The sequence below is a fragment of the Pantherophis guttatus genome, chromosome 12 (genome assembly GCF_059756535.1).
Source record: "Pantherophis guttatus breed Tessera chromosome 12, ASM5975653v1, whole genome shotgun sequence".
NCBI classification, from domain to species: Eukaryota; Metazoa; Chordata; class Lepidosauria; order Squamata; family Colubridae; genus Pantherophis; species Pantherophis guttatus.
This window is the reverse complement of record NC_142074.1, coordinates 23,052,665-23,076,622: the sequence shown is the minus strand read 5'-3', so window position 1 is coordinate 23,076,622 and position 23,958 is coordinate 23,052,665. Positions and strand designations below refer to the sequence as shown.

Genomic DNA, 23,958 nt, shown 5'->3' with positions numbered 1-23,958 from the left:
TGATGGAAAGTTACTGCTCAGTGCTGTACTCATAAAATCCCATTTGTTTGCTAGGCATCCTCCATTCTTCCTTAGTTTAGAAAATTTGGGGAGGAGGAGGAGAAGGAGAAGGAGAAGGAGGAAAGAGAAAGAGAAAGAGAAGGAGAAGGAGGAGAGAGAAAGAGAAAGAAAGAGGAGGAAAAGGAGGAGAAGGAGGAGGAGAGAGAAAGAGAAAGAAAGAGAAGGAGAAGGAGGTTAGAGAAAGAGAAAGAAAGAGAAAGAGGAGAAGGAGGAGAGAGAAAGAGAAAGAAAGAGAAACAAAAAGAAGGAGAAGGAGAAGATTTTAGGTCCCGGTCCGAACCGGGAGCATTTCCCCCATATCAGATCTATTTCAACCATCTTGATCAGGATTCGCCATTATCAACCCTACAAGAAGCCCTTATTAAGAGGATGCTTTCATCAATCTTTCAAACATTCAAATAAAAGAAAACCGTTGGCCATTATCAGCTTTCAGCAATAACTGGCACTAGATTCTCAACCTTGAAGATTGAGTATACTTGTGGGAAGCCTGTTGGAAAATGGAAACACACTTCAAGATCTTGAAGGCCGCGCTTGAAGGAGATGTCATCATTTCATTGTGGAGCTCCTTCACCACGTCAGAACGGATCATTTGGGAGCCCTGAAAGTAAAACAAAGCCACCAAAACAGCCACAACAACAATAAAAATCGGCAGTGTCTTTATGAGTCGAATTAAAGGTAATTCATTCTTTCAAATGCTTTGACAGGATCTCCTTCTGAAAAGCCATCAGGAGGCATCAAGAGGGTTTTTCACTCTGCGCTTTTCATACTGGATTATGTGACAAACCAATCAATAACGCCATTCTGAACATTCAAAGCAAAATGTAGCCTGAAAGTTAACAAGGAACATTAAACAAGGCGAATGTAGCCAGGAGTGGCATTTAAATTCCCTTTTAAACCTCTGAGCATCAAACTTTTTCTTCTTACTTGCCTCCGTGCTGTTTGTCACCAGAAATAACCAAAGGAATACAAAATCTCTCTCCCTCTCTCTCTCTCTCTCTCTCTCTCTCTCTCTCTCTCTCTCTCTCTCTCTCTCATTTTTTTTTTTATTAGAGATGTATTATCGTTATTAAAGCAGTTTTATGAGAGATTCGGAGTTGGAGTCTCCTGGCGTTAGGATCTGAACGATGCCGTTGGAAGCTGTTCATAGTCTACCTCTCGTTTTCAAAGCTAACAAGAGAATTTGCCAATATGTAAAGGAGGACGCTGTATGTAATATGTAAAGAGGGACGCTGTAAAAACCTGCTTTTCATGTGGTGATTTATTTGATTGGGTTTTAGCGGGGGAAAAAAAATGTGGAAATATGAAACCACACCTGAAGAAGAATCCGTCGGCTGAAGTCCCCTGCGCGACTGTCCTCACGTACTTCTGTTTTCTTGAAATTTATTCTCAAGGCCGCCTATCGGACCAGATATTTTACAGTGTATGAAATCCCCACAGTTTTGGTGTCTTAATCCTGGATGTGTTGGGTTCCCGTGAGGAAAGAGGATGCCCTCACGAAGGAGTTTTGAGGAAAATCAAGGAGAGAACCAACCTAAGAAGAACTTTCCTGACAGAACAATTAATCAGGGGAACAACTTGCCTTCAGAAGCGGTGGCTGCTCATCACTGGAGGCTTTTAAGAAGAGATTGGACAATCATTTGTTTGAAAGGGCATAGGCTTTGGGGGTTGGACTAGAAGGCCTCCAAGATCCCTTCCAACTCTGTTATATCTGTTAAAATGGCTGCCGAGGACAGTAGCTATGTATCTCCAGAGGTTGTCTCTTCAGAGATGGAGAGATCCCGAAAGATATATTCCCACTTCATAAATATACACCCATTGCCCAGAATAAGTTCACCAATGCAAGTATAATATTAATAAGCAGCTTAGGCAACATTTATTGAAGACAAATAATTAAGATCATTGTGCCTTGGCAGATGAAGCCATTCCTCAAACTAATTTCCAAATGAGCCTCTTAATTTGTTTTCATTATTTAGTGGCTCACTTGCTTTTAAACTTTCCCATCAAAATAAAATATTTGCTAGCCTCACCTAATAAATGGCCTGCTCTCGGGATGTTTATAAATTACGTTAAAAGATTCTGTGACAAGAGGAGGGGGGGTTAATTCGGTTATATGTTAACAACCAAGTCCTGAATAATTTATATCTCTGGCCTGAGCAGTGTGTTAAATGGGGCGAGAAAAAGAGATCCAGTTGAGAGAACACATATACAGTCCAATTTTATGATATATCACCCCAAAACAATTCATACCGTTAGCAGATCAAGAGGCTCCCTATTTGAAGATATATTTGTATGTGGGAATCCCCTTGAAGGATCAGGGGAAGTGATACTGCATAACAGGTTGTTAGCTCTTCTTTTAAAAAGGTAAAGGTTCCTATCGCACATATGTTCTAGTCGTTCCCAACTCTAGGAGGCAGTGGTTATCTCCGTTTCAATGCCGAAGAGCCAGCACTGTCCAAAGATGTCTCCGTGGTCATGTGGCCGGCATGAGTAAACACCAAAGGTGCACACGGAACGCTGTTACCTTCCCAACAAAGGTGGCTCCTATTTTTCTACTTGCATTTGCTAGGTTAGCAGAAGCTGGGACAAGTAACGGGAGCTCACTCCATTACACGGCGCTAGGGATTCGAACCGCTGAACTGCCAACCTTTCGATCGACAAGCTCAGCATCTTAGCCATTGAGTCACCATGTTCCTTTCCAATAAAGGTAGAAGGAGCCCACAAATACATAACAGGCAAAGAAAGAAATTTAAGAAGGCTCTGTCCTAACATATCAGGCTGTTAAAAGTGATGGCAGATGAACTGTATTTTTAGGCCTGCAAAAATTCTGTTCATGTAAGCTTAACAACAAAGTAAAATTAGCTCATCTGGTCATGTTTCCTGTCTGATTTACCTGGAAGGGCTGACAGAATTCCCCAACTGACTCCATGGTTAGATACTAAAAGGAATTGAGGTATCTGAAGGCCAACTGGCTGGAGAATTAGTCAAGATGGTCAACTGGAAAATTATAAATGTTTTTGCACTTCGATCTGTATGAAGTCCTGGGAATTCTCTTATGGAATGTGAGATGTTAGGGGAGCTTTTCTCAAGGTTAAGTCCCTGCTTTTCATAATTGTGACATAAGGCGGCTTACAATGTGCTCAGCAATAGCCTTCATCCTTTTGTATATTTATACAAAGTCAGCTTATTGCCCCCACAACTGGGACCTCAATTTACCTACCTTAGAAAGGATGGAAGGCTGAGTCAACCTTGAGCCTTGGCGAGATTCGAACCTGCAGTAATGGCAGGCAGCTGGTCGTAACAACCAGCTTAATAACAGGGTGCCTTAGACCACTGTACTACCAAGGCTCTTTTGATTTGATTTGAGAAGTTGCTAAAGTATGCTCCATATGTGATCCTCGTTCTTTTTAGCCCTTGAATCTGAAGCATGGCACAATCTTAGTTGATATAAACTTCGATCAAACCCTTCCCATTCATCCGATTTCAAACTTACTTCCTGGACAGAATGTGGAAGAGAGAAAGGAGTTAAAGGAAGAGGGGAAAAAAATTCCTAGAGAGAGAGAAATAATGCATGGCTTCACTTTCTTTCATATCTAACTACACTTGGCATGATTAAATCACACTCATGTTTAACTTATGCCCCTTTTTTGTATGTATGTATACCCATGCTTGGTCTATCCAAATCAAATATTAGAGAATCTTCTGGAATTTTTTAATCGGTTCTTTTAACGTACCGGATATCTTAATTGTGTCTAGAGGGGCCTTTGTTCTAATATTAAAGAGGAACGGATGCTCCTTATTACCTTGGTTTTTAATACCAGCTCAAAATGCTAAAAAGCTACCTCGGCAATAATGCCTTGAAAATGAAGTTCTGACACTGTGCCGGGAAAGAAATATAAAACCACAATTACAGCTCCAAACTCTGAAGAAACATTGCTTACAATTGTCACAGACAGATTCTTAATTGAAATAATCTGCTTTCCTCCGTTACTTTGAAAAGAAGAAAAAAAAGAGAGACAGAGCGGGGAAAAAGGAAAAAGGAAGAAGAAAGGAAGAAAGGAAAGAACAAAAGAAGATTATATCTCGGTTAGGTTAGCTTTTAAATGAAAACGGCTGTGGTTCCAAACAGAAAGAACGAGTTCTGTAGCATGAAATTCAAATCAGCCCCAAGCTCAATTTAAGGGATTCCAAAAATAAATAAATAAATAAAGACTCGGTGAGGTGAAAGCAACAAAGCTGAACAACGGAAACATGGCTCGAGAGTTAACATTTATTGAAAGTGTGGTTGCATTACGTCATGCAGGTTAGAGAAATCTGAAGGACCATTTTTCGTCTTTGAAGCGTGTAGAGGGGGTTGCCTTCCAAATCTAAACAAGATGAAGGCAGGGCCGAAATGTGATTGGATTTCACGTGCAGCAAATGTGGTTTAATGCATCTGAGGCCCCTAGTTGTTCAATTCTGATGTATGGCTCTAGATCTCCGCATTAGGACCTAGTTGGATTGAATCAAGTCTTCACATGATCAGCCCATTCTCCAGTAGTGCAAATGTTTGAAGAAACCCAGGATAGAACTCACTAGAGAGTACAATTGAGGAAAGATCTAAGTCCCATAAGATACAGTAGTGGCCAAAATTGGGGAACCCTTTTGGGAAAAGTGTATTTTCTAAAACTAGCTGGTAACACCACTTTTTTTGGAGTAGTACCATAAAATTATATATCAATCAGGGGTGAAATCCAGCAGGTTCTGACAGGTTCTGGAGAACCGGTAGCGGAAATTTTGAGTAGTTCAGAGAACCAGCAAATACCACCTCTGGCTGGCCCCAGAGTGGGGTGGGAATGGAGATTTTGCAGTATCCTTCCCCTGCCACACCTACCAAGCCGTGCCCACCAAGCTACATCACGCCCACCAAGCCATGCCCACAGAACCGGTAGTAAAAAAAATTGGATTTCACCACTGATATCAATGGAAAGATAATTTAATCAAGAATGTAATGCAATAACTTTTATGAAGGATTTGCTATTAGAATAGCAGTTACAGTGTAAAGAAGAAAAGTGAAACACATAGAAAAAATGAGACATACAAAAATTATCACCATGTCAGTTAATGCTTAGTTGGGTAACCTTTAGCATGAATTATGGCCTTACAACATCTTGCCATGGAGTGAACCAAGTCTTTTAATTCTGCAGCTGTTCTAATGTGAAACCAAGATTGAATGATGGCTTCTATTAACTGGTTTTTATTGCTGGGTCGCTTCTGACTAACCAGTTTCTTTAGTCTGCTCCATAGATTTTCAATTGGGTGAAGGTCTGGGCTATTCCCAGGCCATTCCAGCAGTGGAATAGGATTATCTTGAAACTCCCCTCCAAAAAAGGGGTGTTATTAGCCATCAAACCTCAAAAATACACTTTTCCCAGAAGGTTTCCACAATTTTGGCCACTACTGTATATTTCTCTTGCAAGTTTCGTGGTCCAACATTAAATTGAAAGATCAGTGAAAGAAGGTTTGGTATAGGGTCCCATCCTAGGGAATTTCATTAGGAGATCTTAGTCTCAGTAGAATCTCAAGTGAGCTTCCACAAATAGGTTACAGAATAACCAGGATGCCACAACTGGAAGGAGACAACCATTGGGATCTAGCTGAGAAACTGAGATTCTGCACACAGAGATCTTGGTTAATGGCTCACCGCAGACGCATGAAAGTACACTTACTTTGTGTGCAGAAGGTTCTAGTTTCAGGTCTAACATCTCTGAGTAGGATCCAAGAACTCTGAGGAGCTTCTGAAAAATCAGTCTTGACCCCTCCTGTCATAGGTTAGATTTGTAGGTCCATTTCTACTTGATTAACAAATTCGGAGACAAATTCTCCGAACAAATTTGGGTACAAATTCGCTTTAGATGTTTCTTTCAAGATAGAAGATTTCAGGGAAATTCTGTGATTTTGGTACAGCTTGAGTTGTCTTCAAAAGGAAATGTTCTTAGCATTATTTTTTTTAAACCAGCTTTTAATGGCAAACCATTGACATCCCTACAGACTTCATCTGCACAATGTGATACTTATAGCTTGGTCCAGCAGTGAAATTCAGCAGGTTCTGGAGAACCAGTAGCGGAAATTTTTAGTAGTTTGGAGAACCGGCAAATACCACCTCTGGCTGGCTCCAGAGTGGGGAGGGAATGGGGATTTTGCAGTATCCTTCCCCTGCCCTGCCCACCAAGCCACACCACGCCCACCACGCCACGCCCACAGAACGGGTAGTAAAAAATGTTGAGTTTCATCACTGGCTTGGTCCCCATGTTTTGAGGAGTGGAATCTCCAAATGAGCTCCATCTTCTGGGAAGACAGACCATAACTATCTGAAAAACAGACAGTCTTCTGTAGTTTGCCAACTATTGACATTATTATGATGTCATCAGCTGGAGGAGGAGCTGTCTGGGTGATTTAAAGAGAGAGAGGGAATCTGGAAGATGACCAAGAATGACACTATTCTAAAAGTAAGTGATTCTCAAAAGGGGCAGATCTTAAGTTGACAGCTAAGGTTGTCTTTGGAGATTGCTCAATAGGTTGATCTTTATTGGATTCAGAAGCTAAGAAGGGCCAGAAGATCAAAATAATCTACTTCTATACTGTGTGGATGGGACTATGAAATCATCCAGAGTTGAGTTGAGATCAACCTGTTGGTGATATCCTTATTTAGATGGGTAAAGAGTCCTTCTAGATTAGTGTTCGTGAACCTTTTCAGCACCGAGTGCCAAAACGGGAGTGCACATGTGTGCTGGAAACCAGAAGAGCAGCCACCCAGTGTACTGGGAAGATGATCTTCTGGTTTCCAGCGCATACATGTGCACCGGCCACGAGGCCTTCCAGTTTCTGGCATCCATGTGCACACAAAGATCATCTTCCCGGAATGCACATACACGCCAGGCTGTTGCTCTTCCAGTTTCCAGCACTCCTACACATGTGAAGACCAGCTGGTGTGAGTGCCGGAACCGGAAGAGCAACGGGCAATGGCTCGCGTGCCCGGAGAGATAGCTCTGCGTGCCACTTCCAGCATGTATGCCATAGGTTCACCATCACAGTTCTAGATAATAGACTTAAGCCCATTCCCTTTATAATAATTCATCTATAGGCAGATCAAGCAGAGGTGCATTTCAGCAGGTTCTGACCAGTTCTAGAGAACCGGTAGTGGAAATTTTGAGTAGTTCGGAGAACCAGTAGTAAAAATTCTGACTGGTCCCGCCCTCATCTATTCTCTGCCTCCCAAGTCCCAGCTGATAGGGAGGAAATGGGGATTTTGCAGTAACCTTCCTCTGGATTGGGGAGGGAATGGAGATTTTACAGTATCCTTCCCTTGCCACGCCCACCAAAGCCATGCCACGCCCACCAAAGCCATGCCACGCCCACCAAGCCACACCCACAGAACCGGTAGTAAAAAAAATTGAAACCCACCACTGAGTTAAAGGCATCCAATGAGGCATTTGAAGCTTTAGAAAGAAACAGAAATACTTTTATTAGTTCCCTTTGAATATCACCGTTCTAGACTCTCATCTCATCATTTGCGGCCTTCAGATCGGAAAAGCGAATGCAGATGAGTGAGTTCCAGGCCAAGAGCTGTTGGACTAGAAGTGGGTAGACCCAGGTTCACACCCAACTATGGAAGCTCCCAGGTTGATTTTCATCTAGTCACTCTCCACCGAACTTACCTCACAGGGTTGTTGTGGGGAAAATAATCAAGTCTTGTGCCATATCCATCATCGGATGTTGGCAATCATGAAGGCGATCCTATTTTTATCAACAGCCGCACGAAAAAGTGCTGTTGAATTTTGTCCAAACCAGTCCCTTAGATTTTGAAGCCATGATGTTCTCCTTATGCCTGGACCTCGTTTGCCTTCCATCTTTCCTTGGAGGATTATGTGAAGGATGCCGTATTTTTCTGGGTGTCGCATCACATGTCCCAAAATATTCTAACTTTCACTTTTTTATGGTTTTGATGATTTCCTTCAGCTTTCAGAGGCAGCTTATCCCTCTTCCTTTCTGATTTTGTCAACCAAGACTTGTATAGAAGTTACCAAGTAAGAGTATGGTTGCCACCATTGAGTAAAGTCAACTGCCAATCTAAGTAGAATCGGGCCACTGAATCTAGCTGCTGTTTTAATTCCTGCAGTGTGATAGTCTTCTACGCTGTGAGCTGTGTGGATAAATAGAAATGGTGTTTAATCCCATCACTTGGCTCTGATTAGAGCGCAAGGTCAGAAGTGACACAGAAAGCATTCGGAGATTGTTGGGTGTCAGGCTCCGAATTGTTTGCCTGAAAATGCTAAGTTGTAGTACATGATTCCAACTGACCTAGTTGTTGAGGATCATTGTTGACAACCAACCCTAAGTGTTTTATGAACTAGGCAATCTCTTTCAATAGCCGACTGTTTGCTCAACAGAGAGAAAGCCTCCGATTTAATGCTCCGTATCTTCGCTTCCACTGCGAAAGCTGAACCATCAGAAAACCGGGAGAAAAATCAATGCCTCTGAACAGTGGTGCTTGAGAAAATGGCATCAAATAGCTTGGCCTGCAAAGAAAGAAAAGAAACCATTCAGATTCAGGAACTAAAATCTGACAGCTCTCTCTGGAGGTGATCATAATGAATAATAATAATAACAAATAATAACAACAATAACAACAAATGCTCTGTTTTACACATTGGCAAAAAAGAATCAGAACACAAAATACAAGCTGAGTGAACAAGACCTTGTAGATGACCCTCACTCTGTCAAAGACCTTGGAGTACTCATCTCTAATGATCTAAGTGCCAAAGCCCACTGTAACAACATCGCCAAAAAGGCATTAAGAGTTGTAAACCTAATCTTCTCCAGTAATATTACACGACTAACCAGAGCATACAAAACATTTGCTAGACCAATTCTCGAATACAGTGTTACCATAACGTTCTTGAAATATCATAAACAGTTGCCTGGTGTCTCAGTCCAGTTTATCAGTTTTTCAGTTTGGGAAATCTACATTTAAGCCAGCTCACTTTGGTCACCACACTATAAAAAAGATGTTGAGACTCTAGAAAGAGTGCAGAGAAGAGCAACCAGGAGGATTAGGGGACCGGAGGCTAAAACATACATTGAACGGTTGCAGGAACTGGGCCTGGCTAGTCTAGGGAAGAGAAGGACCAGGGGAGACAGGATAGCAGTCTTCCAATATTTGAGGGGCTGCCACAGAGAGGAGGAAAGGGTTAAGCTATTTTCCAAAGCACCCGAAGGCCAGAAAAGAAATAATGGATGGAAACAATCCCTTCCAACTCTGTTTCATCATCTGTTTCATATACATTAGATCCAATCCCCGCCCGAATGTTGTCATTATTTATACAGCCGCTGCCGCTCTCTAGAATGGCGCTCTTGCTTGTTTGAAAAACAATGCTGGGAATGCACCAGAGACCACGTCGTTTACACACCCGCCGTAATTTTGCCTTATGCTCCAATTTTGAGCCTCCATTCAAATGACTGAAAATGCAGCCAGCAAGGCAAGAGTCTATGCATCATATTTTTTTAAAAAACAACAACAACAACAACAACCGCTAAACAAACACAATAAATCCATTAAAGCATAATGGCTTCCAAATGTGACAAATTTGCCGATTAAAGCTCATTGAATATGCATTCAAATGATGGATGGGAACAGCTTGAAGGGCTATTAGAATCTATTGGATCAATAACTCTATCCCCTCCTCTCGCTCCTCACTCTCTCTGGATTTGTGCAAAGGAGAGATCGGCGGGTTGAAAGTTTCTGCCTATTTCCCCCCACCCCCCAAAGGAGCCGAGGTAGTGGTTAGAGTGCAGTACTGCAGCTACTTCAGCTGACTGCTAGTTCAGCAGATCAGCGGATCAAATCTCACCGGCTCGAGGTTTACTCAGCCTTCCATCCTTTTGAGGTGGGTAAAATGAGGACCCCAGATTGTTGGGGGGCAATATGCTATTTAGTATACTGTCTTTGGTGTAAGCCGCCCAGAGTCCTTGGAGAGTGGGCGGCATAGAAATATGAATAATAAAATAAATAAATAAATAAAGGAAAGGATCAAATCGCCACCCATTTTTTAATTAGCAAGTGCAAATGAGAGCAGTCGATTGTTTATAGCCTGCTTACACAATAGCATTGTCCAGGGGTGGGTTCTACTTACCTTTACTACCGGTTCGCAAGAGGATCGTGAGAAGAAGCTTCTGCAGATGCGCAGATCGCCTATGATGACATTCAGGGCAGTGGGCGGGGCCTCCTGCCGGTTTTACTACCGGTTCTTGTGAACCGGTCGAAACCGGGGGCAACCCACCACTGGCATTGTCCCTCCTCCTAGATCACCCTTAACCATGAATGGTTCCAACCAGCAGTGGGTTTCAAAAATTTTTACTACGGGTTCTGTGGGTGTGGCTTGGTGGGCGTGACACGGCTTGATGGGCGTGGCTTGGTGGGCATGGTAGGAGAAGGATACTGTAAAATCTCCATTCCCTCCCTACTCCAGGGAAAAGTTACTGCAAGATCCCCATTTCCTCCTGATCAGATGGGACTCTGGAGGCAGAGAATAGATGGGGGCAGGACCACTCAGAATTTTTACTACCAGTTCTCCGAACTACGCAAAATTTCCACTACCGGTTCTCCAGAACTGGTCAGAACCTGCTGAAACCCACCTCTGGTTCCAACTAATTCCTCAAATACTTTGATTCAGAAGTAGATCGAAGACACACATGGGTAGGGAAACTTCCCAGATTTTATTAGGAACTTCTCCAGATCCAAATCGTGATCCACGATGTGCCACCAAGTGGCAAACTCAATGCTTAGCTTAGTTGAAATGTAGTAGCCTGTGCCATCAAGCAGCCTGAACAATTCTTCAGCCTCCCGATAGTCCTCGCTTAAACATGGGACATTTTACGTTTGGAGTTATATGCAGAGCACATCATGAGAAAGGCAGGGCTAGATGAATCACAAATTGGAATTAAGATTGCCGGGAGAAATGTCAACAACCTCAGGAAGGAAGGAAGGAAGGAAGGAAGGAAGGAGAGAACAGAGACAGAAAAAGAGGGAGGAGGGAGGTGGGATGGAGGGAAGGAAGGAGAGTGAAAAGAGAGACAGAGGGAGGGAAGGAAGGAAGGAAGAAAGGAAGGAAGGAAGGAACAGAGGGAGAGAAGGAAGGAAGGAGAGTGAAAAGAGAGACAGAGGGAGGGGAGAGGAGGGAGGGAGGGAGGGAGGGAGGGAAGGAAGGAAGGAAGGAAGGAAGGAAGGAAGGAAGGAAGGAAGGAAGGAAGGAATTTCATCATTCTTCCCACTTCTAGAAACATTACAGCCGAGTTACAGACTCCAAATGAAGTTTCCGACACCACTTTCCTTACAGATTAGAGGAAGAAAAAAAAAGAAAAGAAGTTTATGTTAACAGTATTTCAGTATTTCAGTATTTCAGATTTGATAGTGAGTCTCCTTCAGCGTCTCGAAGAGAAATTAAATTTTCCATATTAGTGCTGTTGCGTTGTTGCTGTTCCAAGGGACGCCCGACATTTGCCAGGGAGTCAGTTCTCAGCCACGCACTCGGTGCCAAATGAATTCCCCGTTCCAATTCTCCAACTTGAAATCAATCATAACAGAGGAAATACTCGGCGTAAGATGCAATTTCTCGTTCTGGAATTGAAAACATAAAACCATGTTAATGATGATGCAGTTAATTTAAACATAACATTTTTTTAAGCTGAGAACATTTGTATGCCTGCCAGTGACTCAGGAGGGGGAAAAAGTGACTTTCCAAGAAACCTCCTAAACAGAATTACTGTAATCTCTCCATCTCTTTCTCTCTCTCTCTCTTTTTTTTTCTGGGCTGTGAAGTTAACCTGAAACAGCCTCCGAGCAGGTTAGATTTATGTAGATTAATGTGGTATGCTGATATGATGTATATTTTAGCATTACTTCCTCGCATAGGCTAATGGCTGGAATCAAATAAAACATAAAAGCAGATTTATAAAGATTGCTGAATAAATCAAATAAAGCTTTGTGTTAGCTGCGGCGAGATTAGACGCTCGCCTCCTCTTCCCAAAACAATACATAAGCTGTTCATGAAATGCCATAATTTCTAAAATAAAACCAGCTAAGGAAAAGAGGAAGTTTGGGGAATTTTCGGCGAGGAGAGAAATCTGGGAGGGGAGGGTGCCTAGTCCTCATTGTCAATACAGGTAGCCCTCAATTTACGACCACAATCGAGCCCAAAATTTATGTTGCTCAGCGAGATGTTTCTTAAATGAGTTTTACCCCGTGTTACGACCTTTCTTGCCACGGATGTTAAATGAATCATTGCAATTGCTAAGTGAGTAACACAGTTGTTAAGTGAACCCAGCTTTCCCCGTTTTCTTGGCTTGCCAGAAGGTCACAAAAGGGGAATCACATGACCCCAGGACACTGAAACCGTCATAAATATGAGTTAGTTGCCAAGCCTCTGCATTTTGATCATGTGACGATAAGGATGCTGCAACGGTCGTAAGTGTGAAAAATGCCCATAAGTCATTTTTTTCAGGGCTGTTGTAACTTTAAGCAGTCATTAATGAGCTGTTGCAAGTCAAGGACTATCTGTACAACTCAACGTACAGCCATTTATTTAGTTAGAAGTTACAACAGCCCTGGAAAAAAAGGTGACTTATGACCAGTCCTCAAACATACGACCATCGCAACATCCCCATAGTCAAGTTAGTCATATTCCCATTTTTAAATTTTGCTTTAAAACAATCAATATAATAACTTTTTTGAGAAACAGTCACCCACAAGGAGATGCCCTGTTCTCCACCTCACCATTTAGAATAGAATAGAATAGAATAGAATAGAATAGAATAGAATAGAATAGAATAGAATAGAATAGAATAGAATAGAATAGAATAGAATAGAATAGAATAGAATAGAATTTAAATGATGGATAGGATAGGATAGGATAGGATAGGATAGGATAGGATAGGATAGGATAGGATAGGATAGGATAGGATAGGATAGGATAGGATAGGATAGGATAGGATAGGATAGGATAGGATAGAATTCTTTATTGGCCAAGTGTGATTGGACACACAAGGAATTGGTCTTTGGTGCATCTGCTCTCAGTGTACATAAAGGAAAAGATACATTCATCAAGAATCATAAGGTACAACACTTAATGATAGTCATAGGGAACAAATAAGCAATCAAATCATATTAGGAAACAGTCAATATAAATCGTAAGGATACCAGCAACAAGGTTACAGTCATACAGTCATAAATGGGAGGAGATGGGTGATAGGAACGATGAGAAGATTAATAGTAGTGCAGACTTAGTGAATAGTTTGACAGTGTTGAGGGAATTATTTATTTAGCAGGGTGATGGCATTCGGGAAAAAACTGTCCTTGTGTCTAGTTATTCTGGTGTGCAGTGCTCTATAGCGTCGTTTTGAGGGTAGGAGTTGAAACAGTTTATGTCCAGGATGCGAGGGGTCTGTAAATATTTTCCCAGCCCTCTTTTTGACTCGTGCAGTAAACAGGTCCTCAATGGAAGGCAGGTTGGTAGCCATTGTTTTTTCTGCAGTTCTAATTATCCTCTGAAGTCGGTGTCTGTCTTGTTGGGTTGCAGAACCAAACCAGACAGTTATGGAGGTGCAGATGACAGACTCAATAATTCCTCTGTAGAACTGTTATCAGCAACTCTTTGGGCAGTTTGAGCTTCCTGAGTTGGTGCAGAAACAACCTTCTTTGTTGTGCTTTTTTGATGACGTTTTTTATGTTAAGTGTCCCTTTTAGGTCTTGAGATATGACAGAATATGATGAGTTTAGCTCTGTTTTCTTCTACTGAGTAAAAAAAGCTCTCCTGGTTGTAGCAATAGACGGCCACGCTGTTGGTGGATCAAGAAGATTCAGGTTGACTTCTGATGTTCCGATTCTCTTATGTTCATGTCTCATATTTCATTTTCGGCACTTTGTGGAAGGAACTTTTTCTACCAAGAGAACTTATGGGAAGCTGAGTGACAGGTCGGGCAATTCTATTACATTCCCATCACTACTAAATCACCATTTTTCTATGGATAGAAAGTGACTATTGTGGAGCTGTCAGGTTAAATGGCTCGCGGGGAAGACTTGTGGTCTCAATAGTAGCTATCTCTGTCAAATAAATGCTCCGGTGACAGATACAAGGCAATCCATTCCTGATAGGGGATCGATTAAAAGAAAAGAAAAAACAAAGACAATGATCTCCTGGTGCCAAAGGCCAACCTTTTATTTTGTTTGCAAAAAAAAAAACAACAACCCACAAACACAAAGAAGAGACTCCGTTTTTTCACTGGAACGAAGGTGGCTTCAAATCCTTGTAGGAAGAACAATGAATCTAGCTGGAAATGATTTATTGGATTGGGAAGATGGGGCATCGATTTATGTTTTCCCTGTTCAAGGTGGATGGAAGTGTCTGCAATATTTGAAAATACTGCAAAATTTATTATTATTATTTTTGCTCAGTTGCCAGAAAGAATAGACCAGAGCAACATTTATTGTTGTTGTTAGTTGCAAAGTCATATCTGACCCATTGTGGACAACTTTCCTCCAGGCCTTCCTGTCCTCTACCACCCTCTGGAGTTCATTTAAGCTCATGCCGACTGCTTCAGTGACTCCATCCAGCCACCTCGTTCTCTGCTGTCCCCTTCTTCTTTTTTCGTCCATTGTTCCCAGCATGAGGCTCTTCTCCAATGAGTCCTTCCTTCTCATCAGGTGGCCAAAGTATTTGAGTTTCCTCTTCAGGATCTGGCCTTCTAAAGAGCAATCAGGGTTGATCTCCTCTAGGACTGACCGGTTTGATCGTCTTGCAGTCCAAGGGACTCACAGGAGTCTTCTCCAGCACCAGAGTTCAAAGGCCTCCATTCTTTGGCGCTCAGCCTTTCTTATGGTCCAAATTTCACAGCCATCCATTGCAACTGAGAAAACCATCGCCTTGACTATACACATTTTGTTAGCAGGGTGATGTCTCTGCTTTTTAGTACGCTGTCTAGATTTGCCATAGCTTTTCCTCCCCAGGAGCAAGTGTCTTTTAATTTCTTGATGTCAAATCGTTTTGAGCCGCTCCTTGTTTAGGTCTCAAAGTTCTTGGAGACCTTGTTGAGTCTGAAAGCAGAGTATAGGGTTTCCGTGGCTGCTTTCTTCCAAGGTTTGAGGACACCCATTCCTGGAACCTTATGTTGGGGAAAATGGTTGAAAAGGCAAGCTGAAGAGAAGAGAAGAGGAGAGGAGAAGAGAAGAGAAGAGAAGAGAAGAGGAGAGAAGAGAAGAGAAGAGAAGAGGAGAAGAGAAGAGAAGAGAAGAGAAGAGAAGAGAAGAGAAGAGAAGAGAAGAGAAGAGAAGAGAAGAGAAGAGAAGAGAAGAGAAGAGAAGAGAAGAGAAGAACTTTATAAGTGGCCTCCTGAGTTTAGCCTTCTTTTCCCAGAACAGATTATCTGTGGAAAGTCCACACGTCAGAGATGAGTGCAGTGTTCTCCCCTGTTGTGATTCCCAGAATATCGCAAGGTGTGTCACAGCCTCGGTTTTAGAGGCAACGTACAGCCATCGTCACTAATGGCCATAAGTAGCTTTATCCTCCATGAGTCACTTCAGGGACTCAATTAAGAATATAAACTGGGAAAAAATACTGTGCAAAACAGGTGGCACGCATAGCCATATCATACCATTCTGCAGGTATCAAAATATTTCATTAGCTCACCAAAACGGAGAAGATGTAGGGAACGATGTGCCATTCTGAACCTCAACCCAAATGGGCTTGGAGGAAGACGGATTTTAAAATCTTAATTTTTGCAGAATGTATCGTAAGAGCTGAATACTGTACATCCTTAGACATATTTAAGAGAGGGCTGTGATTTTTCTTCAGACCCATAATTCAAAACAGGGACGAGAATGCTGGATTCTGAGTAGAACGAACTTGAGTCTGTAGCCAACGACATTTTCCTAAAAATAAAATAAAATAAAAAACGTTTCAACTGCCTGGGGGAAATTCAAGCCCTCGTTGGCTTTTTTTAGGGGTAAAAATTTACTCAGACAGCCTGGAACCCCTTATAAAACAATAGGATCTAATTTTTCAATCAGGTTATCAGGCAGTATTACATTTATGGAGTCTGCCAAAGAAAGCAAGGCTCCAGATAAAACTCCATGTCCTAAAAAGCCGAAGAAATATGTTTTCATTTATCTTTAAGCATGTTTATTTTATTTTCACATTACATAGGGAGAAGTAGGGGATTGTATTCCCTGTGCAATTATTTCTCATTCTCTAGCAATTCTTGCGATGAATGCCAAGTCAACTTTATCTTAGAAAGATTGACAGGAGGGAATCAGTTCATGGCTCCAAGCGATGGCTTGGTTAAGCCGTATTTGTTGATTAAACCACAATGTTTGATTTCGCTCATCTAGCTAAGCCAAAATTAAACCAAGGCAGAACGCGGCATGTAGTCTAATGCCTTCGAATCATAGAAATGACAGCGGACATCTAATCAAATTTGTTCCCATTAGCCGTTATGACCGGGATGATGTTTTTTTTGACCGAACGAAATCCGGAGGTCCACTTCTCGTCGAACATTGTTTACCGCAGATGGGTCTCGCCTCGCCTCCTTAGACAAAGTAGCCCCAAACTTTTTTTTTTAAAGAAAATTGGGCTTCTGCTCCAATGATATTTGTATATGCTGTTCCTAAATAAGGCATGATGTGGCTTACTAAAGCAGTGAACGAACCTGCGAGCCATTTCGGGCTTCCGATGAATTGCTAATTTTATAGGAAGATTTATTTTATAGCATGTGTTAAAGGGGCTGCTGAATTTCAATGTTGTGGCTTGGCCTTGGGGTCGTAAATAAACAAACAAACAAATAAGTAAGTAAGTAAGTAAATAAATAAATAAATAAATAAATAAATAAATAAATAAATAAATAAATCCGATATTTAGATTGACTTCACCAGCTGATCCAAAATTCAATTTGGCCATTCTTAGCACAAGAACTTTCTCTCTTTCTTGCTCTCTTTCTTGCTCTCCTTCTCCCTCTCCCTGTCCCTCTTCCTTTCTCTCTCTCTCTCTCTCCCTCTACTCCTCTCCCTCTCCCTGTTCCTTCCTTTCTCTTCCTCCCTCTCCCTCCCTCTCTCTCTTTCTCTCTCTCCCTGTTCCTTCCTTTCTCTCTCTCCCTCTCTCCTCCTCTCCCTCTTCCTGTTTCTTCCTTTCTCTCCCTCCCTCCCTCTCGCTCCCTCTCTTTCTCTCTCTCTCTCTCCCTGTTCCTTCCTTTCTCTCTCTCGCTCTCTCTCCTCCTCTCCCTCTCCCTGTTCCTTCCTTACTCTCCCTCCCTCCCCCTCCCCCTCTCTCTTTCTCTCTCTCTCTCTCTCTCTCCCCCTCTCCCTCTCCCTTCCTTTTTCTCTCTCCCGCCTCTCTCTCCCTTTCCCTCTCTCCCACACACTCACAAACAAAGAAAAATAATATAAGGAGTAAGAAAGTGGGTGAGAGAAAGGTCAGACTCCTGGCTGATTTTTTGAATGTCCTTTCAGCCAACTGGAAAGACCATTGGACGGTAGCATAGGGGGACAGAACACAAAGGTGAAATTAGCTGTGTAATAATCTGAAACTACTGACTTACCTATGAGGCCCATAACTGGGCGGAAGTACTCAAAACTCAAAACTTCCTGTCACTAGTAGCATGAACATTGGAATGAGTTGAGAACTTTGGAGCTCTCCAAGGTCCTGCCAGACTTACTCAACAATATTTCAGTTGTGTGTGTTTTGGGGAAGGATACTGCAAAATCCCCATTCCCACCCCACTCCTGGGGGAAGGATACTGCAAAATCTCCATTCCCACCCCACTCCAAGGGAAGGATACTGCAAAATCCCCACTCCCACCCCACTCTGGGGCCAGCCAGAGGTGGCATTCGCCAGTTCTCTGAACTACTCAAAATTTCCGCTACCGGTTCTCCAGAACCTGTTAGAACCTGCTGGATTTCACTCCTGCAGAAGACCCAAAGGAGAACTTTGTATTCCACTGCATATGTGCACTCCTTGGAGATTGGGGTGTGTGAGAGACTAAAAATAAAATAGTTATTTTTGAAAGATGGGAAATATTGGCCACCGAGATTCAAGACGTGTGTTTTGGAGAATTCACTTTGCATAATCCTTTTGGAACTGGGAGATGATATGGAGAAATGAGTAATGAAGCGCACTCTGGTTGTGAGGTATCTAATAGATAACCACAGGGGTTACATTCCTGGCACCCGCTGTAATTACACTAATTACTGATATGGTGCTAAGGCAGATTGAGTGTGACAACACAGAATGGAATGTTTCTTAGCAACAGAAGATCTACCACCAATCCATTGGCCAAAGAAAGCACCGTCTTCTGAAACTGGGCAGGATTAAAGAACGTTTGTTGCAACTTTTGAAAGCTCATTGGCTTGGCTTGCCTTGTCTGGACCCAGTCTTTCAAACGAGTCTCTCAAATGTGAATCCAAGAAATACCTCTTTTTTTTTTTTGCTAGAAGGATGCAAAAAAAGGAAGTAGGAAAGGCTCTTCAGAAGACTGTTGTCTTGAAAATGAGGCTGAGAAATAAAACCCTTTGCAAATAAATAAGTAAATAGAAGGGCATCGGCAGTCTTTCATATCAAATCGTCCGAGATGGATTTCAGGCGTAGGTTGCTTTTCCCGTACACAAAGAGCCGGTGCTACACACCATTTGAGGTGGGGGGGTGTTGGTTTCTCTTACGGATCACATTTATCCCCCCCCATAAGATAATTAATATAAAAGAAGAAGGAATAATAATCAAGCAGAAGGGTGAGGAGAGAAAATGAATTTTGATCTGGCTGATATTCTCACATTTGATGTTTTGTAAAGGGCTAATCTATCTTCTCAGAATTCTTCTGCATTTCTTCTGAGACCCCAAGGCTAAGATCTCCCCTCCTTCCCTAGTTTTATGCAATTCTTGTAGAAAATAGTTGTTGGAAACGGTAAACATATATAGATACTGATAATTATTTTTAATAGCAGCCGTATTCATCGAAAACATTATCTATTTTCACAATAACTTTAATTGCCGTTGATTGTTTTGTATAACACAAATTCCAGTCGTACCCGTTCAACTAATTACATTTAAATCGATTAACATGATTAATTCACATCAATTGTTGCACATGTTCAGTCATTAATGACTAGATAATCCTTGCGGTAGCTTTCAACTGCCGAGTTCTCTCATTCTGTGATGCAACCTATATTTAGATTGATTTTAATATAGTTCCCCCATACGTTAGGCATAATTAAAAGGACTTTCTTTGAGAAGGAGGCATTTTCTTAACAAGTTGGGCGGGTCAGTTCATTTCAAATCGGCGAAAATCCATTCTTGGAAATTTTGGAAAGGAATGAAAAACTGAAGAATAGGCGTCAATTTTCCACACAGAATATCAGCTTAGTATACATGCGCTAAGGTGACCCAACAGGCTGTTAAATTCTTAGCTCTGCAAAAGGGAAGAAGTAACACACCGCTCGTAATTAGGCACTAACTGTTGTCGTGTGACTTCTCGAGACTGCATGAGTAAATCCCTGGCATTTTCTTGGCAAGGTTTTTCAGAAGTGGTTTTGCATTGCCTCCTTCCTAGGGCTGAAAGAAAGGAATTGGCTCAAGGTCACCCAACTGACTTCATGCCCAAGGTGGAACTAGAACTCACAGTCTCCTGGTGTCTAGCCTGGTGCCCTAATCACTGTCCCACCCTCGCTCTCTAGGCCCAAAGAGATTTCTCAATCTCTGGAACTTTAAGATTCGTGGACTTCAGCTCCCAGAATTCCCCACTCAGTCTGGACTACAAGTTCTAGAATATTGGCTGGGGAATTCTGGGAACTGAAGTCCACGAATCTTAAAGTTCCAGAGATTGAGAAACATTGCTTTAGGCCAGGGGCAGGTTTCAAAGCCTGTCACTATTGGTTCACTTGTGGGCACACGCGCGCGCTCGCATGCACGTGTGACGCTTCGTAGAAGCATCTGGGCAGGTGGGTGGAGCCTCCCACCACCACCGCTACCGGTTCGTTCAAACTGGGGTGAACCGGTAGCAATCCACCACTGCTTTAGGCACTAGTCAGAGGTCTGTGAAATATAACTAACAAGTTGGGGTACTATTTCAGAAGGAAAAACTCCCTCTCCTCTCCTTTCCTCTCCTCTCCTCTCCTCTCCTTTCCTCTCCCTTCCTCTCCCCTCCCCTCCGCTCCTTTCCCCTCCGCTCTGCTCCGCTCTCCTCTTTTTCTCTTCACTCTCCACTTCTCCTCTCCCCTCCTTTTCCCTTTCCTTTTGCCTTTCCCTCCCTTCCCCTCGCCTCCCTTCTCCTCTTATCTTCTCTTTCCTTTCTGCTTCTCCTCTCCTCTCTCCTCTTCTTCTCTTCTCTTCCTTCCCTTCTCTCTCCACTTCTCTCCCCTCCTTTCCCCTCCCCTCCCCTCTCTTCCCCTCCCCTTCTCTCTCTTCCCAGCCTAAAATCTCTTCCATTAGACCCAATTCTTGATTTTTCAAGCCTCTGGATTCAGCCCCCTTCCCAAGAGAGCTCCACTCCTTCCCTAGCTTCGGCGTGCCCAGAGGGTACAAATTCAAGGCTGACACAAAACAAATTTTTAGCAAATCCTTTCCGATCGATGAACGCCCTTCGTGCCCGAAGACGGGAGGGTGTAAATTGAGAACGTGGCCAACAATCAGGGGACACAAACGGCATCGCTCTAATCATGAGAGCAAAATGTCCTTCCTAACCTAGACTTTGGAGAGAGGGGAAAGGTGTTGCCCCCTTCAAGGGATCTGATGCATTGGTTATGGATGACAAGACAAACAGCTACCTGCATTTTTCAATAATTATGTCGGCCAGGTCAGAGACGAATAGAAAATGAAGTGAATTCTTAATATCCTCGGAGATCACTTTAGAAAGCAGCTTGTTTTCATTTTTCATTTAGCCTTGCTGCCTGCCTTCGCTTTTCCTTTAATATATCCAGCAAATGTTTTAAACGCTGGGCTGATGGCATCATGAATGCATGGATTGTATCCTCATTTGGATTGTGTAGAAGGGCGGGGAGAGAGGAGGTTGTGCTAGCATGAAGCTAAATTTTCAAAAACAACAACAACAACCCAGAAGTCTTTGCTTCTATTTATCCTTTCTGTCTTAACATAATAACAGAATAATAACATAGTTGGTAGGGACGTGATGAAGCTACCACATCCTCTGAAGGCAACGTCTGTTCCATGGGTTGATTGCTCTCACCGTGAGGAAATTTCTCCTTATTTCTAGGTTGAATCTCTCCTTGTTCAATTTCCATCCATTATTCCTCGTCTGGCCTTTGGGTGTTTTGGAAAATACCTTGACACCTTCCCCTCTTCTCTATGGCAGCCCCTCAAATATTGGAAGATGCTATCCTGTCTCCCCTGGTCCTTCTCTTCACTAGACTGGCCATCAACCATGGAAGTTCATAAAACAATGGAATCATTCTTTTTCCTCTCTAATTTTAATCTCTTTCATAAATTGTGGCTGTTGTTCCGGAGAAAAATGGATGGAGGAAAAGACTATCTACCGGCCTTGAAACAGGATATAAATTAAATAAATAAAACTGCCTCTTCTGAATGCCAGACCTCTGCAGTTCAAGGTCTTTCCCCAAATCTGGTGATATTATTGTACTGAATAAAAGGTAAAGGTAAAGGCTCCCATCGCACATATGTGTTAGTCGTTCCCGATTCTAAAGGGTGGCGCCCATCTCCGTTTCAAAGCCCAAGAACCAGCACTGTCCAAAGACGTCTCCATGGTCATGTGGCTGGCATGACTCAACGCCAGAGGCGCACAGAACGCTGTTCAGTTCCCACCAAAGATGGTCCCTATTTTTCTACTTGCATTTTTTACGTGCTTTCGAACTGCTAGGTTGGCAGAAGCCGGGACAAGTCACGGGAGCTCACCCCGTTAAGCGGCACTAGGGATTCGAACCGCTGAACTGCTGACCTTTCGATCGACAAGCTCAGCATCTTAGCCCCTGAGCCACAACGCCCCTTATTATACCGAATAGCAGCCGTTTAATAATGCCCATAATTGTACCCATTTCCTCTCTGACAAATTAATTCTGGTTATAGCATCTCAACCCCTCCAGCCCCCACTCCACACACACACACGAATTTGTCCAAGAATAAAGTGGATTCCATCAATATCTTATTCCGCTCCCTTTTAATTATTCCAAATGTTACCAGACTCTGCCACCGCCTTCTGGCTGAGTTCTGGATTAGTTAAATTAATGAGCCAGAAGAGAGAGAGAGAGAGAGAGAGAGAAAGAGAGGGAGAGAGAGAGAGGAAGGAAGGAGCTGCATTCTTGATTAAGTAGTGCTGGCTCAGGAAGTTTAAAAAAAGGGATAGGCAAGGAAAACTCAACAGTCAGTTTTATTATTTCAACAGCCCACCCCGTTCTCCCACCCCCCACCCCCAGCACAGCCCACCCCCTCCTGCTCTTCAGACAGGATAACTCTTGGGCCAGTTCTGTTTGACAAGCCTTTGCCCAATTTAAGAACAGTTCTTCCACCAGCTCTTCTTCAACTCGGCTGAATTAATCATCCCGTATTCTCTCTCTCCCCCCCCCTCCTTTCTTTCCATTGGCCATCTTTTCTTTGTCAGGAAAGGCTGTTTAGTATGTTAAACGAATAAAAATGGGCATGGAATGAAGAAATAAAATCCTTAGGGCCTTTTTTTTTTTTTTTAATCATTTCCTTTTCTTAGATCTCTATATTTTTAGCAACCCAAATAGATTCATTAAAGGTTTCCTTTGAAAAAGGCTGGTCTTTTGCATAAGGGGGAAAGGGGAGAGAAGGGGAGGGCAGGAGAAGGGAGAAGAGGGAAGGGAAGGGGGAGTAATGATTAAAAGGGGGCGGAAGGAAGGAAGGAAGGAAGGAAGGAAGGAAGGAAGGAAGGAAGGAAGGAAGGGGAGAGGGAAAGGGAAAGGGAAAGGGGAGGGAGAAATGGAAGGGGAAAGGAAAAGGAAGGGAGGGGGAGGGGGCGGAAGGAAGAAAGGAAGAAGGAGAAGGAAGGGGGAAATGGAAGGGGAAAGGGAGGAAGGAAAGAAGGGAAAAGGAAAAGGAAAAGGAAAAGGAAAGGAGGGAAGAAGGTAGGTAGGAAGGAAGGAAGAGGAAGGGGGAGGGAGGGGGCAGAAGGAAGGAAGGAAAGAAGAAAGGAAGGAAGGAAAAAGAGAAAGGGGAGGGGGAAAGGGAAGGGGAAAGGGAGGAAGAAAAGAAGGGAAAAGGAAAAGGAAGGGAGGAAGGAAGGAAGGAGGGAGAAAGGGGGAAATGGAAGGGGAAAGGGAGAAAGGAAGGAAAAAAGGAAGGAAGGAAGGAAGGAAGGAAGGAAGGAAGGAAGGAAGGAAGGAAGGAAGGAAGGAAGGAAGGAAGGAAGGAAGGGGTTTTGAATGGCACTAGTGTTTATTGTTATCCTGATGTAGCCTTTGAATTACATGTTGTTTTTGTAACTGACTCTTGAAGGCCTCTTGGCCTTTGCAAAAGAGTGTAATCTACCACGCTGATAACAATCAGGGGTCAACCGTGGTTCTGTGATCTGTTGCCATGAACCTCACAGGCGACCGATCCCCCTGAAGCAAAACCGAGATGGCAATTAGATAAGCGAGTTTCGAGCAGCTGATTTTCCAGGCCCAGCATCCGAGAAGGGCGAACAATTAATATTTCCTCACGGTGTCTTGTCTTGAAAGGAGGGGGGGAAAGGAGATCTCCCATCTCAGCTCCTCTTTACAAGCTTAAATTTGACAGAAGCATCTCATTGATTAGGAGGTCAATACTCAGTTGTTTCAGGTCTTGATGTTCTGGGGCAGCTGAGCCTCGTAACAACAGAGCTCACCAAAGAAGGAATGACTTTGTTGTTGTTGTT

At 42.9% G+C, this 23,958-nt stretch overlaps 1 protein-coding gene across 1 annotated transcript in view; it reads left to right on the top strand.

Annotated features, from left to right (window-relative positions):
- Window positions 1-23,958, top strand: part of AFF2 (ALF transcription elongation factor 2) — a 287,858-nt gene that overhangs the window by 188,720 nt on the left and 75,180 nt on the right. The window lies entirely within an intron of this gene.